Source organism: Mastigoproctus giganteus, chromosome 6, assembly GCF_048544385.1.
Source record: "Mastigoproctus giganteus isolate SK-2022 chromosome 6, ASM4854438v1, whole genome shotgun sequence".
NCBI lineage: Eukaryota > Metazoa > Arthropoda > Arachnida > Uropygi > Thelyphonidae > Mastigoproctus > Mastigoproctus giganteus.
The window spans coordinates 211,742,299-211,759,398 of record NC_143580.1 but is presented as its reverse complement, the minus strand read 5'-3'; the positions used below and the strand labels follow the sequence as shown (position 1 = coordinate 211,759,398).

The 17,100-nt window shown below is 39.9% G+C and overlaps 1 protein-coding gene across 1 annotated transcript in view; it reads right to left on the bottom strand.

The window, feature by feature from the left end:
• The window catches only part of spn-E (tudor domain containing 9 protein spindle E), a 421,802-nt gene extending 407,376 nt beyond the window's left edge, over nt 1-14,426 (bottom strand). Inside the window, exon 1 of the mRNA XM_090376707.1 lies at nt 14,347-14,426. The gene's annotated coding sequence lies outside the window, so the exon portion shown is untranslated. The remainder of the gene's footprint in view (nt 1-14,346) is intronic.
• Between the last annotated feature and the right edge of the window lie 2,674 nt (nt 14,427-17,100).

Here is a 17,100-nt window from a genome sequence, read left to right as displayed (position 1 = left end):
TGAAGAAATCTGATCTGATCTGATTGAGGTGTATAAGGCCTTGAATGGATTGAGCACACTGAATTCTGATGGGATCCTTCCACTTGTTCAGATTACGAACCTAAGGGGGCATAAATTCAAATTAAGAAAAGACAGATGTAGAATAGATGTGCGGAAATTTGCCTTTAGCCAGCGGGTGGTTAATTGCTGGAACAAACTTCCATCTGTCGTTGTGGAAGTTGATAGGTTAAATAAATTTAAGGAGGAACTGGACAGGCATTTGGAGGGAATGGTGTGATTTTTTTTTTTTTTTTTTGGCTGATGCTGCATAAGCTAATACACTTGCTTTCTTGCATCACATGCCACTACTACAGGTAAGGAAGACAATCAGCCACACAAGTTGGTTCTCATCATTGAATGTAGAACCAAACTGATTTCGAGAGAAGTGTTATTGTTGGGTGTCAATAACATTCCTCTCATTCATGCAATTTCTGACATTCTACAGTATCCAAAGTTCAATGGAGTGATGAATCTCGAGCTAGACCCTATTCTGATCAGGTGTAGGGATGGAGGATGCCTGAAGAATGTCTGCTACTGGAGTGAACTGTGCCAACAATGAAGTTTGGAGGTGGGGTTATGGTGTGGTGCTGTTTCTCATAATATGGTCTGGGACCTTTAGTGGTTTATGAGTAACTACGAATGCTGACCTTTCCTTAATAATTTCAACAATTCATTGCTCCTTAAAAAACATGACAGTTCTTTGGCATAGATCTATGTTTGTTCCAATAGGATAATGTCATACAATTGTATGGCATTATCCTGTTGGAAGTTCATGGAATTGAAAGCACAAACACTGAATGGCCAGCACAGAATACCAGTTTGAACCATGAGGAACATTTATGGAATAAACTGGAACATTGGGTAGGGGCCAGGCCAGGACATCAGTAGCTGAACTGGTCATGGTGCTGCTGTCAGAATGGAGGATCATACCTGCTGCAGTTATTTGTTAGTGAAAGGTCTACCCAAGAGGGCAGAGGTCACAGCAGCCAAAATGGTGGACGGACCAACTACTGAAGTGAATAGCAGTGATGTTAAAGTAAAGCAAACTTCTCCAGATACTCTTCGGAGGATACTGTAACTATAATTTGAAAGAGCAATTCACATCTTACAAAATTTACTGAAACTTTTAAAATTACTAAATACACAATAGTACTAAAAGAGAGAAATGTGACCCTTTTTTTGTATGGATTCTTAAAGAAAAATCAGAACACTAATATGAGTGCTAGATTTTTTTTTTTAAGAAAACCCCAAACACAAGAGGTATTAGCACCAACAGTACCATGCATAGGCCAAAGGATGAGAAGATGAAAGACAGTACTTGTTGACATTAGACTTGAATTTCTGTAGATTGTAATTTTCAGGAAATATATATGAAGGGAGGTTGCTCTAGAAAACAGAAGTTGAAGGATGAAAGGTTGATTCTGTGAGTTTGAAGTTGGATAGTAAAAGGATGTTGACTGGTTGCAGCATTTGTTTGGACTGGTTTGGAAGAGAAAGGGAATTATGGAAGACAATTCAGAACAGTGCCCATAGAAGTATCTATAGAAAAGGCATGCAGAAGAAACAATGTCGAGACACGGTGGAGAGTTGTTGTTGTTGTTGTTTGTTATTTGGTTTTTAGGAGCATTAGCAACTAAGGCCATATTGCTCCGGGATATGCGGTGGTCATTCCTTGACCTTTCCGCATCCTCCGTATTTGGTGGTGACGGGCTCGAACCCCGGTCTAATCAAGAAGCGTGTGCTACGCACTGCTGCTCCTTCCCACCTGGCTACGGAGGCGCCACGGTGGAGAGAGAGAGAGAGAGAGAGAGAGAGAGAGAGAGAGAGAGAGAGAGTTTGTTAGAGATGAGTCATTAATTAACCTAACTGCCCTCTTCTGAATGGTATCTAGAAGCCTGAGAGAGGTTTTGAGGGCACTGCTCCCGATCTGGAAAAAATATTCCACAGTAGGGAGGATTTGCAATTTGAACAGTGAACGAACAGCTGTTTGAAAGAAAAGTAACAACGAGAGAGAGAGAGAGAGAACGCAGTTTTTTAGATGCAGGGGAAGCAATATTTGTATTGTGCTTATGCCAAGAAATTAGAAGTTTTAGAAGGATTAAAATCAACCAAGTTACTTTGCCCCACTGAAAAATTACCTGGATATAAGAATCTAAGGAATTGGTAGTGGATATTTGAGAAGTTGACAATGTTTAAGCAGGGCATGGCTTCTCAAACTGGAAGGTGGAATGCAATGTACTGTCATAAACAAAACTATGGATAGGATTTCCAGTCAAGAAAGATGGTCATTAATATACAAGAAGAAAAGAGTAAGAGAAAAAAACTGAACTTTGGGGAATACCCACATTAGTGGAGAAGTTAGAAAAAAGAGAGCCATCTACCAACACCAGCAGTAATTGGTCAGAGAGAAAACTGGATACACAATTACAAAAAACAGTTGGCAAACCATAAGGAAGCTTATTTAGAAGACGTTTATGACAAACATGATCAAAAGATTTTGAAATGTCAAGAGCTACCTTTTGAGTTTCACCAGACTTTTCCATTGAATTTGTCCATAGATGGGTTATGACAAACATGATCAAAAGATTTTGAAATCCTTTTGAGTTTCACCAGACTTTTCTATTGAATTTGTCCATAGATGGGTAACATGCCAGAATATCACCAGTGAATCGACACTGATGGAATCCATACTGACGATCACTGATCAGATGGAAGGTAGAAACCTTATAGATAGTTGAGGATACTGCAGTTAATAAATTTTTCCATTACTCTGGAAAGAGTAAAAATGCAATAGGACAATAATTGACAATAATCATCTAGTGTATAATCTTGCTACCTCTACTCTGCCAGATAGACTGAAGGGAGTCCAAGTAGTGTGTATGCGGGGGGGAGGCATTGTCAATGCCACGTTATGTCAAGGATCTGGGTATATTCTTACCATGTGTACGCCATATCCAAAAATTTCATTTCTTCATACAGCATGTTGTTCCCCCACTTTTTCTTACTATTGAATACACCATGAATTATCAAACTAATAGAGTTAGCCTATCTGCGAAAAGATCTAAACCTCCCAAACACTTCCTATTTCATTTCACAAATATACGTGATCTCAATGACATCCATTTCCACTTGCAGTCTGCCAAACCCCCATTTACTTTTTCTGACAGAATCTCAGTTAATTCAACTACTACTCATCTCAGTTGTCCAAATTATTTGCTGTATGATTCCTTTCACCTGAAAGGTGGTACATGTGCATATGTCCGTTCCGAATATTCCCTGTCAGAGACTTGGTAATTTGCAATCTTCTCTGGCTTAAAAGCTCTACATCATTGTGTCAAATTCATCTGTTGTCTCTACCATTCTCCCAACTCCACTAACCACTTGGAGCTCTTTGACAACCTTGACTCTTTGCAACTTGACTTTCTCCAGTCCAACTTTCCTAATAGTGAGGTAATTTTCCTTGGTGATTTTAATGTTCACAACTCCAGCTGGCTTCCATTATCTAGTTGCACCGACCTCAGTTGCAAAAGCCTCAGCTGGTCGAGATGCTGAGGCTTTTGCAATTACTAATGACCTTGCACACATTGTTCATTTACCTACAAGAATACCGGACAATCCTAACCATACAGCCAAAACACGATCTTTTTCTCACAAACAACACTAAGTACACGGTCAAAGTGAGTGGTCTTTAGGCACCTCAGATCACAACTTGGTGATTGTCTCTTCTCCAATGGAGCCTTTATCTCATGGCTATTCCCAACCTCATATTCTTTGGCATTACAAGAATGCAAAATGGGATGACCTGCGAGATTTCTTTTCTTCTTTTCCTTGGTCGGATTACTGTTTCAAAACTTCTGATGTCAACGTTTGCTCAGATCGTGTCAGTGAAATTATTCTAGTAGGAATGAAATCCTTTATTCCACACTCCACTTTAAAATCTCGCCCTTTATCTAAACCTTGGTTTTCCAATAAATGTGCTAAGGCTGTTCAAGAGAAGAATGTTGCATATTGTAATTGGCTTGTTTTTAATTCTTCAGTTTCATTTTCTGCCTACACCAAAGCTCGCAACAATTGTAAAGCAATGACTAATCAGTCCAAACTAGATTTTGAACAGGCTAAGAGCAGAAAACTTGCTTCTTGCCCTAATGGTAGCCGAGCATTCTGGTCTCTTGCCAAAGATATTGACCGCAACTATTGCCCATCTCTGCTCCCACCTCTGTCAAAACCAGATAGTTCTGTTGTCACTTCAGTCAAGGATAAAGCTCACCTGCTAGCATCCCATTTTTCTTCCAACTCACTTATTAATGATCTCTGTAAAACAACTCCCACAATTCCTTGCATGCTCCATTCAATGCCTCTTGTGGTCTTCCATCAAAAGGATTTTGACGAATCTTGATGCTAAGAAAGCTCCAGGTCCTGATGGTATTTCTCCACTTGTTCTCAAAATTTGTGCTCCTGAACTTGCTCCTATTCTTTGCCACCTTTTTTCACTTTCTTATTCCAGAGATGTTTTTCCTTCTACTTGGAAATTTGCTCATATCCAGCCAGTTCCTAAAAAGGGTGACAAATCCCTCCCATCCAATTATTATCCCATTGAAATTACTTCTACTCTTTCTAAAGTAATGAAGGAATCAACTGCCAACTCTTAAGCTACCTAGAAATCTTCATTCTGATCAACGATCGCCAGTATGGATTCCATCAGTGTTGATCCACTGGTGATATTCTGGCTTATATTACTCATTTATGAACAAATTCAATGGAAATGTTTGGTGAAACTCAAGCAGTTGCTCTTGACACCTCAAAGGCATAAATCGTGTTTGGCATAAAGGTCTTCTAAATAAGCTTCCATCCTATGGTTAGCAACTGTTTTTTGTAATTGGTTATCCAGTTTTCTCTCTGATTGCTCACTGAGGGTGATGGCTTCCTGTCTTCTAACTTCTCCACTAATGCCGGTGTCCCCCAAGGTTCAGTTCTTTCCCCCACTCTTTTCCTCTTGTATATTAATGACCTTCTTCCATTGACTGGAAATCCTATTCATAGTTTTGCCAATGATAGCACATTGCATTCCACTTTCCATTTTGAGAAACCTTGCCCCGCTCAATCAGTTTAAACTTCTTGAATATCCGCTACCAATTCCTTAAATGCCGATCTCCAGATAATTCTCCAGCGGAGTAAAGACAACTTAGTTGATTTCAATTCTTCTAAAACACAGTCTTGTCTTATATCTCACAAAAAGGATTCTTCTGCTCCTATGCTTATCTTTGGTGACACTCCGATTTCTAGGCAAAATGATATATCTCTTTTGGGGATTACCCTGACTTCTAATCTCTCTTTGCACAATCATATTACAAATATTGCTTCCTCAGATATAAAAAGCTTGGTTTTCTCTTTCACTCTCAGCATTACCTTTCTTCCAAACAGTCGAAGTGAGTGGTCCTGTTGTCACTCAGTGACAACAAGACAGACTGACAAGCTATTCACTCTGTACAAATCGCAAATCCGCCCTACCATGGAACATTGTTCCCACATCTGGGGTGGTGCCCCCAAAACCTCTCTCAGGCTTCTAGATTTCATTCAGAAGAGGGCAGTTAGGTTAATTAATGACACCTCTCTAACAGAGCCTCTCCACTCGTTGTCTCATAGACATACTGTTTCTGCTGCATGCCTTTTCTACAGATACTTCCATGGACACTGTTCTTCTGAATTGGCTTCTATAATTCCCGCTCTCTCTTTCAAAACAGGACAAACACATGCCGCCACCAGCCAACATCCATTTACTGTTCAACTTCAAACTCACGGAACCAACTTTTCATCTTCCTTGTTTATTCATTCAACTGCCATTTTCTGGAACAATCTTCCTTCAAACGTATTTTCTGAAAATTATAGTCTACAGAAGTTCAAGTCTAATGTCAACAAATATCTTCTTTTGTCTTCTCAACCTCCAACCCAAGCACGGTACTAAGTTCTACAGATTCTAATACCTCTCGTGTTTGGGGCTTTCATAAAAAAAAAAAAAAAAAAATTGGATGGGAGGGATTTGTCACCCTTTTCAGGAACTGGCTGTATATGGGCAAAGCAGAAGGGAAGACACCTTTGGAATAAGAAAGTAAAAAACAGGAGTATGATTGGAAGCATAAGTTTTGAGAACACGTGAAGAAATAAAAACAGTACTTGGAGCTTTTTCTTAGCATCAAGAATGTTCAAAATCCTTTAGACAGAAGACCACAGGATACACTAAATGGAGTGCACTGGGAATGGCAGGAGGCAGTTTACCAAGGTCATCAATACACAAGTTAGAACAAAATTAGGATGCTAGCATGTCAGCTTTATCTTTGGCTGAAGTATGATAGAACCATCTGCTTTTTGACAGAGTGGGAACAGAGATAGGTAAAAGCTGTGGCCAATAGCTTTGACAAGAAAGCAGAATGCTAGACAACCATCTGAACAAGAATCAAGTTTTTTACTCTTAGCCTGTTTGAAATCTAGTTTTGCCTGATTAACTACTTTACAATTGTTGCAAGTGTTTTTGGTGTATGCAGAAAATGAACCTGGAGATTTGGATACAAGCCAATTATGATATGCAACATTTTTATCTTAAACAGCCTTAGCATATTTATTGGAAAACCAAGGTTTAGATAAAAGATAATGTTGTTGTTATTTGGTTTTTAGGAGCATTAGCAACTAAGGCCATATTGCTCCAGGGATATGCGGTGGTCATTTCTTGTCCTCCTGCATCCTCTGTATTTGGTGCTCACGGGCTCAAACCCCAGTCTAATCAAGAAGCGTGTGCTTCTTGATTAGACTGGGGCTTCTGCCCACCTGGATACGGAGACGCCGGAATAAAGGATAATTTCACTGACATGATACGGGCAAGAGTTTACATCAGAATATTTGAAATAGTAATCCAACAGAGGAAAAGAAAAAGAATACTCACAGATCATCCCATTTTACATTCTTGTAATGCCAAACAACATGAGGCTGAAAATGTTCATGAGAGAAAGGCTCCACTGGAGAAGACACCATCACCAAGTTGTGATCTGAGGTGCCTAGAGACCACTTGGCTAAACTATATACTTAGAAGGGTTGTTTGTGAGAAAAAAAGATTGTGTGTTGACTATGTGGTTAGCATTATCTGTAGGTAAACGAAGTCTGTGCAAATTCATTAGTAATTGCAACAGCCTTGGCTTCTCAACCAGCTGGGTCAGCATGACTAGAAAAGGGAAGCCAGCTGGAGTTAGGGACATTAAAATCACCAAGGAAAATTACCTCACCATTAAGAAAGATGGACTGCAGAAAGTCAAGTTTCAAAGAGAGGAAGTCAAAGTGTTCCAAATAATTAGTGGAGTTGGGAGGATGATAGGAACAACAGATAAATTTTGGATGATTGTTTTCTACATCAGCATGTTCGGGAGGCAACTAGAGGGAGTAATACTCTTGATTTGATTATCAGTAGTGATTCTTCATACATTAAGAATCTGCAGATAAATGAACCACTAGGTGGCAGTGATCACAGTGTTCTGAAGTGGGAGTTACTCAAAGAGGTAACTACCATTAGGGGTAAAGGGAAGGGGTATTGCTTTCGTAAAGGCGACTACAATGGACTGAGACAGTATTTAAATTCTATACAGTGGGATCAACTGATGATATTGCCAACAGCGAATTCAAAATGAGAAGCATTCAAAGAACTTATCTTGGAAGCTACTAGGCTTTACATACCAACTAAGAAATATTGTTCAAGGTTTAGCCCTAAATGGATGTCAGATGAACTAATGAGGCATATGGCAGAGAAGAAAAATGCATGGGATACATACAAATTAACACGTGACACAGACGCCTATGATAGATACAAGTTGATCTGTAACCAAGTTACAAAGGAGGTTAGGCAGGTGAAGGCAGATTACGAGAGATCCTTGGCAAGGGATGCGAAGAAAAACAGCAAAGAGTTCTTTACTTATGTAAACTCTAGAAGGAAGGGGATGAATCAGATTGGTCCACTTGATATCGATGGGTCAACTGTTGATGACCCTGCTCAGGTAGCTAACAAACTAAATGAATATTTTGCATCGACATTCACACATGAGGAGTTATTCAGCGAGGGGAATGCCAGAGGTGTATTCAACTCTAGCAGTAAGCTAGAGAATCTTGTAATAACTGAGAGCAAAGTGGAGGAGAAATTGTTGAAGATAAACACAAGAAAGGCACCTGGGGTGGATGGGATCTATCCAGTTATATTAAAGGAGGCAGCAAAGGAAGTAAGCAAACCCTTAGCCATAATTATGAGAGCTTCCTTGGACTCAGGGGAGGTACCCATGGACTGGAGATGTGCAAATGTGACCCCAATTCACAAAGGAGGATCAAAGACTGACACAAGTAATTATAGACCTGTGAGTTTAACTTCTGTTCCCGGAAAATTAATGGAGGCACTGGTTAAAGAAGCACTGCAGGATCATCTAGACAAGACTTCAGTTATAGCTAGGACACAGCATGGTTTTGTTAAGGGGAAGTCTTGCCTGACCAATTTGATTGGATACTATGATGCAGTCACAAAAGAACTGGATGCAGGGAATAACTTTGATATTATATACTTGGATCTTAGAAAGGCTTTTGATACTGTTGCACATGGAAGACTGCTGCACAAATTGGAACAGTGTGGCATTGGAGGCAAATTGCTGCTATGGATAAAGGGGTGGTTGAGGGGGAGAAGACAGAGAGTGGTAATCAATGGACACTGCTCATCGTGGACTAATGTTATTAGTGGAGTCCCTCAGGGTTCAGTATTGGGTCCTTTATTGCTTTCTGTATTTATAAATGATATTGATGATGGTATATCAGGCTTAATGTCCAAGTTTGCAGACGATACGAAGGTTGGCAGGGTTGTCAAGGACACTACTGACACTATGCTGCTGCAACAGGATTTGGAAAGGTTGAGCAGATGGGCTTCGAGGTGCAAAATGAAGTTTAACATTGACAAATGTAAAGTACTACATATGGGAAACAGCAACCCCAGAGCAACGTATCAACTCTGTGGTACTACACTGACAGTGGTAGAGAATGAAAGGGACCTGGGGGTGGTTGTGCAGGCAGATATGAAGTTCTCTGAGCAGTGCAGACGGGCTGCAAGAGTAGCTCATGGTGTATTGTCAATGATATATAGGAATTTTTCTAGCAGGGATAAGGAGGTGATTATTCCCTTGTATAAGGCAATGGTCAGGCCACACCTAGAGTACTGTATACAGGCCTGGAGGCCTCATTTCAAGAAGGATGTAGAGCTGCTGGAACGAGTACAGAGAAGGGCAACAAGATTGGTGAATGGGACAAAGGGGTGCTCTTACGAAGAAAGGCTTAAGTTTTGCGAATTACAGTGTCTGGAAACTAGGCACCAGCGAGGTGATCTGATAGAGGTGTACAAAGCCTTGAATGGTTTGAGCATGCTCAATGCTGATGGGATTCTTCCTCTTGCTCGGAATAATCACCTGAGAGGGCATAAATTCAAATTGAGGAAAGACAGATGTAGGATAGATTTGCGGAAATTTGCCTTTAGCCAGCGGGTGGTTGGTAGGTGGAACAGACTTCCATCCCTTGTCGTGGAAGTTGATAGTCTAAATAAGTTTAAGGCTCAGCTGGACAGGTATTTCGAACGAACAGAGGGGTGAAGTGGAAGTGGTTATTTTTTATTTATTTATGTTACTTTTTTTTTTTTTTTTTTGGCTGATGCTGCATAAGCTTGCTTTCTTGCATCAAATGCCTCTACTAATGCTAATGCTAAATTTGACAGTGTGGTAGAGGGATTTTAAGCCAGAGAAGCTCGTAAGGAGAAGATTCCAAATTACTGCATTTCTGACAGGGAATATCAGAGTGGACATATGCACAAGTACTACCTTTGAAGCAAAAGGAATAATACAGCAAATAATTCAGACAAATGAGAAGGGTTGAATTAACTGATAACTGGGATTCTGCCAGAAAAATACATGGGGTTTGGCAGACTAAGTGGAAATGGACATCATTGAGACTGGAACTGAGACATATATTTATGAATGGACAAATGTTTGGGAGGTTTAGATCTTTTTGCAAATAAGTTTGTTTTATTAATTTGACAATTCATGATATATTCAGTAAGAAGAAAAGGTGGGGAGAACATGCTGTATGAAGTAATGAAATTTTGATATGGTGTACATGGCAAGAATATATCCAGTACCTTAACATAACATGGCCCCAACAATGCCCCCAGCGCGCACATGCACACACACACACACACACACACACACACACACCTACCCCACTCAAACTCCCTACAGTTACTATTATCTGGCAGAGTAGGGACAGCGAGAGTATACACTAGCTGATCCAGAAGCCTCCCAGAGAGTTACTAGTACGTTCGGTCCAGTGGACTATCTAGCAGCCAGCCTGCAAACACCATTTTAGAGCTGTACTTTCAAAATGTAAGGAAGATTGGATCTTACCATGATGTCCATCATAACCTCAAAAGACATCAATCCTACTGCATTTTGGAAGAGATAGGGGGAGGGGAGTTTGCCAGAGCTTTGTTCTGGAGGCTAAACATGGATTTCACCACTTCAAGTTTCCAATAAGCAAAGTGGTGATATTGCACCAGTTGATTAGAGCCATCTGCCACCTAGTATTACCTGGTAACACAGAAGGGCAGCATTCCTCTGTGTGGCGTGGACACCACACCTCGATCCCTGCTTACATCGGTTTGCACCTCCAGTATATTAGATGCCATTTTTCAGGGCATGCACATGGGGTTATACCCAGGGTTACTAACAGTCCCACCATTGTGAAAGTACAAGCATATATTTCTGGATTGTAATTTTTTTTTTAAACATGCCTGATTTTATAGAGTTCCTGTAATAAATTTACAAAAATTTTGGAGTGTTCTGTATATGGCACATGGGAAGACATCTTGTGCTTGTCCACTAAGCTACGTCAATCTGTCATCAATACAGTGATTGCTTTTAGTTGAATATTAGTAAGGCAAAATGTAAGGAAACTTTTTCTGTATCTACCAAATAAATGAAATAAAACAGAATATTCATATTATTCGTATTTGCACAAGGTAACCAACCATATCTGTTTTGAACTTTGCCACATTGGGAAGCAACTTATTCCAGTGTTTGACAACCTGCTTCTCATAGGCAAACTTCATGAAATTGTGAGCTTATATTTCCTTTAAGTAGCAATCAGTTTTTCAAAATATTTCTAAGGAAGTATATTATAATGTGTTCTTAACAATTATTTGAAGAACTACATATAGCTATAGAAGTAGATGGCAGCTACATAAAATTGGATTCACATGTCACAGTAGGACAGCTGTGACACAGATTTGTAAGGTCTTCATTAAAAGCTATAATTTATTCATGCAGAATTATAAATATCGAAAATAATATATCTTAATTAATAGTAATCTATCATTAAATCACTGATATTTCTAGCTATTATAGAAACAGTTTACTAAGGGCAATGATTTACAGCCACTTATAGATAATTTTGATTGTTATCTGGTGAGTATGGGCTTGGCACACCCAGGGTCCTGAGCTGGATATCATTATTCTTCTCTTTCTTAGTGATTCCCTTCTACTTGTGACTTGTTTTTTTCTCTCCCCCCCCTCTCTCTCAGGGTAACCCAGAAATTGTTTTTGGCTGGTGCGGCATTAGCCTCAGGCTTCCTTGAACCATATGGCTAATAATAATCATCTCTACCTCTAGAAATGTGAAAAAAAGTGAAAGTGTTTCCTTATTCATAGAAGAAAAAATGTATATAGATTTTATCATGCTACAAATACTTTGAAGCTGCAACTGTTCGAGTAAGTCTGTCTCATATGGCCATGATCATAGTGATAGCTGAACGAGTAACCTCACTCGTATTAATAATTGAGCATTTGAGGATTTTAGTTGATGGTTTTTATCTATTGTCAGAATCGGATATTCTTATATAGATAATTTTAATTTGTCTTCCAATACTCCTATAAATGTTACCCAGCAGCTGCATGACCAGTTCATAATTGCTGGTTGCAAGAAACTGCTATCCCTCCCCTTCCCCGACTCAGCAAAATGTCTGATTAGTTCATGCATTTTCTAACTTTCTTAGCATCAGTTGATGCGTGGAATATAAATGTTCCTTTAGACTCAGATAATCTGCCAATGAGAAGTAAACTTTTGGTTATCTTTGAGGTCAGTGCTAATATAACTAAGGTAGTTCAATAATAAGTTAGTTATTTCTGCAAAGTATTTAAACTTGGATTTGGCTAAATTTGTATATGCAGATATTTTCATAGCTTCTCAATTTGCAAATGCTTACTTCAAGCACAGCTCTAGATATCTAGGGAGTTTGTATTCATTGCTAATGTTGTTCATTGCTCATTCACTAATATTAGTGAACCTTGGTGGTTGCCAACTGTTTCAGTTGCTTTTTAAAGAAAAACAGCAAGCTTAACGTAATTATTATAGAACATTATCAGATAATTCAAATGTGTCCTTTGCATTAACACAATAGGACTTTGTACAGATAAAACAAGCTGTAGTTTCTCAATATGTTTCTCAGAAAGTTAAGAACCAGAAAATATTTTCCAAGGACAAATCCATCTCTTGGAGATCAAAATTATCCATCTTTGCAGCTCACAAATGAAAATGGGGAGCTACAAAGAGGGATAATTTTGACCTTCAAAAATTGATGGATTTTGTTGTACATTCCTGTTCTAATGTTTTTGGCTCTACAATTACAATGAAACTACCCCCATTATTTCTTCTTTATATTCCCCAGACTTTTCCTATGAACAACTTAAAGCTATGCTTAATGAACTCCTAATATATCTACAACTTGTCCAAACTGTACACCAACTGTTCATTTAAGAACTAGAAGTTAGTTCATGGGTAAAGTAATATTTCAGTTATATAAATAAATTATCTCAAGTAAGTTAAGTTGTCATTCTTGATTATTGGAATTACACACTTCTCTCCTATTTCTATCATTTTTCCTTTTGCAAAAGTATATAAAATTGTGCCACTTTTAAAGAACCATATTTTTAATAATTTTTCAGTGTATACATTATGTACTTTAAAAGAGATTACTGGAAACTTTTCTATTCAACCGTGCCTCAGTAAAATAATCAATATGGGAAAAAACAAACCCATCATTGTCTGTTTCTAGATATTGCTTCTACATTTCATTCAGTAATTATCAAGTTCAACTGCCATATTAACCAACCGGATTTTAATATTTTCCTTGAGGAATCACTAGTTCTCTAGACTGCTATTAATTAGGCTTTCTTAGGAGGGGGTTGTCTTTCAGCTGTTCACATTTTCCTACCTAACTTCATAAGGCACTCCTTTGGGAAAGGAACTAATGTTTTCCCTCCACAAAAACTGACTTACTCAACAAAAACAAGCATACCAACAGAATACCAGCAATTTTCACCTTAGAGCTGTGACGCTTATTCTAAAACCACAGTGAAAATTTGTAAATTTTTCATTAGAATTCCTGGGTACAGTGCAGCCACTGAAAGAGTTTATTGATTCATCATTCATGATACTATAATCTGTTATTCTTAAAGCAATATAATAAAAAACTGAAGCATTTCATTTACATCTTCTTCTTGAGAATGACGACATGGAGAAAGAGATAAGTTCATCAGAAATATACAAGCATATCACTGAAATAAATTAATTCCTCTTATAGGTTTTAAGGGATATTCTGTTCATATTCTGAAGGAGCATGAAGAACCAACACAGGCAACAGCCTTACCAGTCCAGACCACCTTTCCCTGTGGGGGAAGACGGACTCAAATTCTGAACCGCTCCAAGGGGAAAGCTGATCAGGCTTTCTCCCACTGATCAGGGTTTCACACACAAGAAGTGAGCTGCCACACGTTCAAACGCAGAGGTTTACCACACTGGTCAGAGCTTCTCGTGCAAGGGGTGCACTGGCAATTTTTTAAGGGGCTCGAGCCCCTTGTTAATAAATTGCCAGTGCACCCCCCCTGAGGTCACGTGAAATTGTGACAACGGTTATTCTTCGCATACAAGTTTATCCAAAAATAAAATATAAAATGTATGTTACACCAGTTGCTGAATAAACAGTATCCCTGTATCTGGAATATCCATAGTCTTTCCTTTTTTTTTTTTTTTCCTTTACGACTTGACACTTCACTTGACAATCCATACAACCAAAACAGTTCGCAAATATTAAAATTAACTTGCGGTCGACTAATTCAACAAGAAAAATTAAATGCATTCAACTGTGGGACATACAGTTTCCAAAGAAAATCCAAAATTAATAAAATAAAATATTACCTTAACTTACTGAAGACGACAGACTTCGCAAAACAGTAAAATACAGACAGGCACACACTGTAAGACAGAGCCATAGGACATGCACGCCATTACAAAATTATAATTTAAAAAGGAAAGGAAAGAAAAAGAAAAAAAAAACAAGAACAAGACGCCCAAATGTAGCAATTTACATATGTGTGTGTGTGTGTGTGTGTATATATATATATATATATATATATATATATATATATATATATATATATACTCAGTATATATATATATATATATATATATATATATACTGAGTGCACAGAAATCATTGGATACCTATCTAGTAACAGGTAGGCCCACCTTTCGCCCTGATAACGCGTCGCACGACGAGGCATTGAGTCCACAAGTTCACGAAAGCATTCCACAGGTGTTTCCATCCAAGCTTGCTGCACCGCTGTCCATAATGCCGTCGCATTCCTAGGTGGAGGATCCAAAGCTCGAACGGACCTTTCCACAGCATCACAAAGATGTTCCATAGGGTTCATGTCCGATGAAGGGGGAGGCCATTCCATGGTGGTAAAATCCGCAGAGAACCATGGACTCTTCCAGCATTGTCCTGCTGGAAGAGTTGATTACCTGTCGGTGCACGATGAAGTAATGCAGATGGTCTGTGATGGACGCGTAACTCGTACCGTTCAGAGATGCGTCTAGACGTACCAGAGGTCAGAACGTTTGCCAATTGAACACGCCCCAGACCATTACCGACCGTCCACCTGCCTAAACAGTTCCTTCTTGACATGACGGGTGCATAGCTTCCTGCGGTTTTCCCAGATACGCACCATGCCGTCCGTTCAAAATAATTGGAAATGGGACTCATCAGCCCTCAGTGCCGATGTTCTTTCGTCCAGTTGAGGCGTAGAGTCCTGTGTCGTGATGTTAGCAATGGGACTCTGGTGGGTCAGCGGCTCCCATAACCTATTGGGCTATGATCGCCTAAATAGTCTTGATGGAGACATTTCTGTCACCTCCCTCGTTGGAGTCGGCAGTGATTTGTGCCACTGTCGCTTTCCGGTTAGCTGAAACAATGCGAGACAGATGTCGACGGCCACGTTCATGCACCACCTTTCTCTACCCACAACGCGTCTGCGCGTGTAGCACAGTGGTATCGTCACCGTCCTTCCCACACCAGGTGGAAAAGGTCCGGGTTCGAATCCCGTCGATGACACGAGGAACTCTAATGAGCTTTTTTCACTCCGTGTTGAGTTAGTCGGTCTCAGGCGTAGATAGCAAGGTTTTTTCGTCCAGCAAACAGGCAAATCGCAATTTACAGACAAAATAAATATATGGGTAGATGTAATCATTTTCGGGGACCCTACTATCATAATATTACAATATCTAGATAGCAAGGTTTTTTCGTCCAGCAAACAGGCAAATCGCAATTTACAGACAAAAACGCAATTTACAGACAAAATAAATATATGGGTAGATGCAATCATTTTCGGGGACCCTACTATCATAATATCACAATATCTACCAACAGCGCTGTCCACGATGAGATGTTCTTGATACACTCTTGATACTGTCGAACGGGGATAGTGCAATTTCTGTGCCACCTCAGCGATAGAGTGACCCATGCGTCAGGCACCCACTATCATCCCTCTTTCAAAGTCGGTTAACACTACGGTTTATACATACTGCCATCGAATTACCGGCTATGTCAATGCAGTGATGCAGTGTACCTATATACCTGCCAAGCGGTGGGTTCGTCCACTAGCAAGACGGGTGTGATGACAGGGTCGCGTTGTCCAGGAACCAGGTGTCCCATGAAGGTTCCTGGACAACATAGGGTGTCTCAAAAATATTGGTACAAACGTTTAGGGAAGGTAGGTAACATCTAAAGTAATGTGAATCGCATAGGAACCCATAACCGGAAACGTCACCGTAAGTCGGTACACGGCGCAGTTCATCAGTTTGCGAGAGGGAAAATTTCTGGTTTACTCATTCAAGCAGTAGTCGCCGCACAAAGAGCATACATCGATATACGAACTGTGAGCTGACATGCACCTAGTGTATGTATTAGCAGAGGGAAATGGACGAGTTTATGGAGAACGCTTCCCAGACAGACATGTACCAGACCACCGTTTGTTTGCGTGTGTGCATCAAAATTTGTGCGATTATGGGTCATTTAGAGGTAACAGGAGTAGTGCGTACAGACCACGTTCGACGCGAACTCCCACCATGGAAAAACGTGTGTTGAATGCCGCCCAGAATAATCCTACTACCAGCACAGGTGCCGTTGCCTCTGCCTTAGGAGTGTCTCGTTGCAGTGTACAGGGTGTCTGCACGACGATTCCTTACATCCCTTTCATCTCCAAAGGGTTCAGTTACTGCTCCCCCAAGATCATCCTGCACGTGTGGCTTTTGCGCAGTGGTTTCTCCAAGAAAATGTTCAAGACTTGAATTTTCCAGCCTATGTTTTGGTCACGGATGAGGCTTATTCAATCAGCACAACGCTCATGTGTGGGCTCACGACAACCCACACGGTGTGCGCCCCCCATGGGGTACAACATCGCTTCGCAATAAATGTGTGGGCAGGTATGGTCGGTGACTGCTTAGTCGACCCATACCTGTTACCATCCCGCATGAACTCCGCTAAATATCTGATCTTTCTTGAACAAGTTCTAGCAGGGTTACTTGAATGTTCCAGCAAATGTGAAACGCAACATTTGGTTTCAACATGAAACGGCGCCTGCCCATTATGGAAGATGTGTTCGTGACCATTTC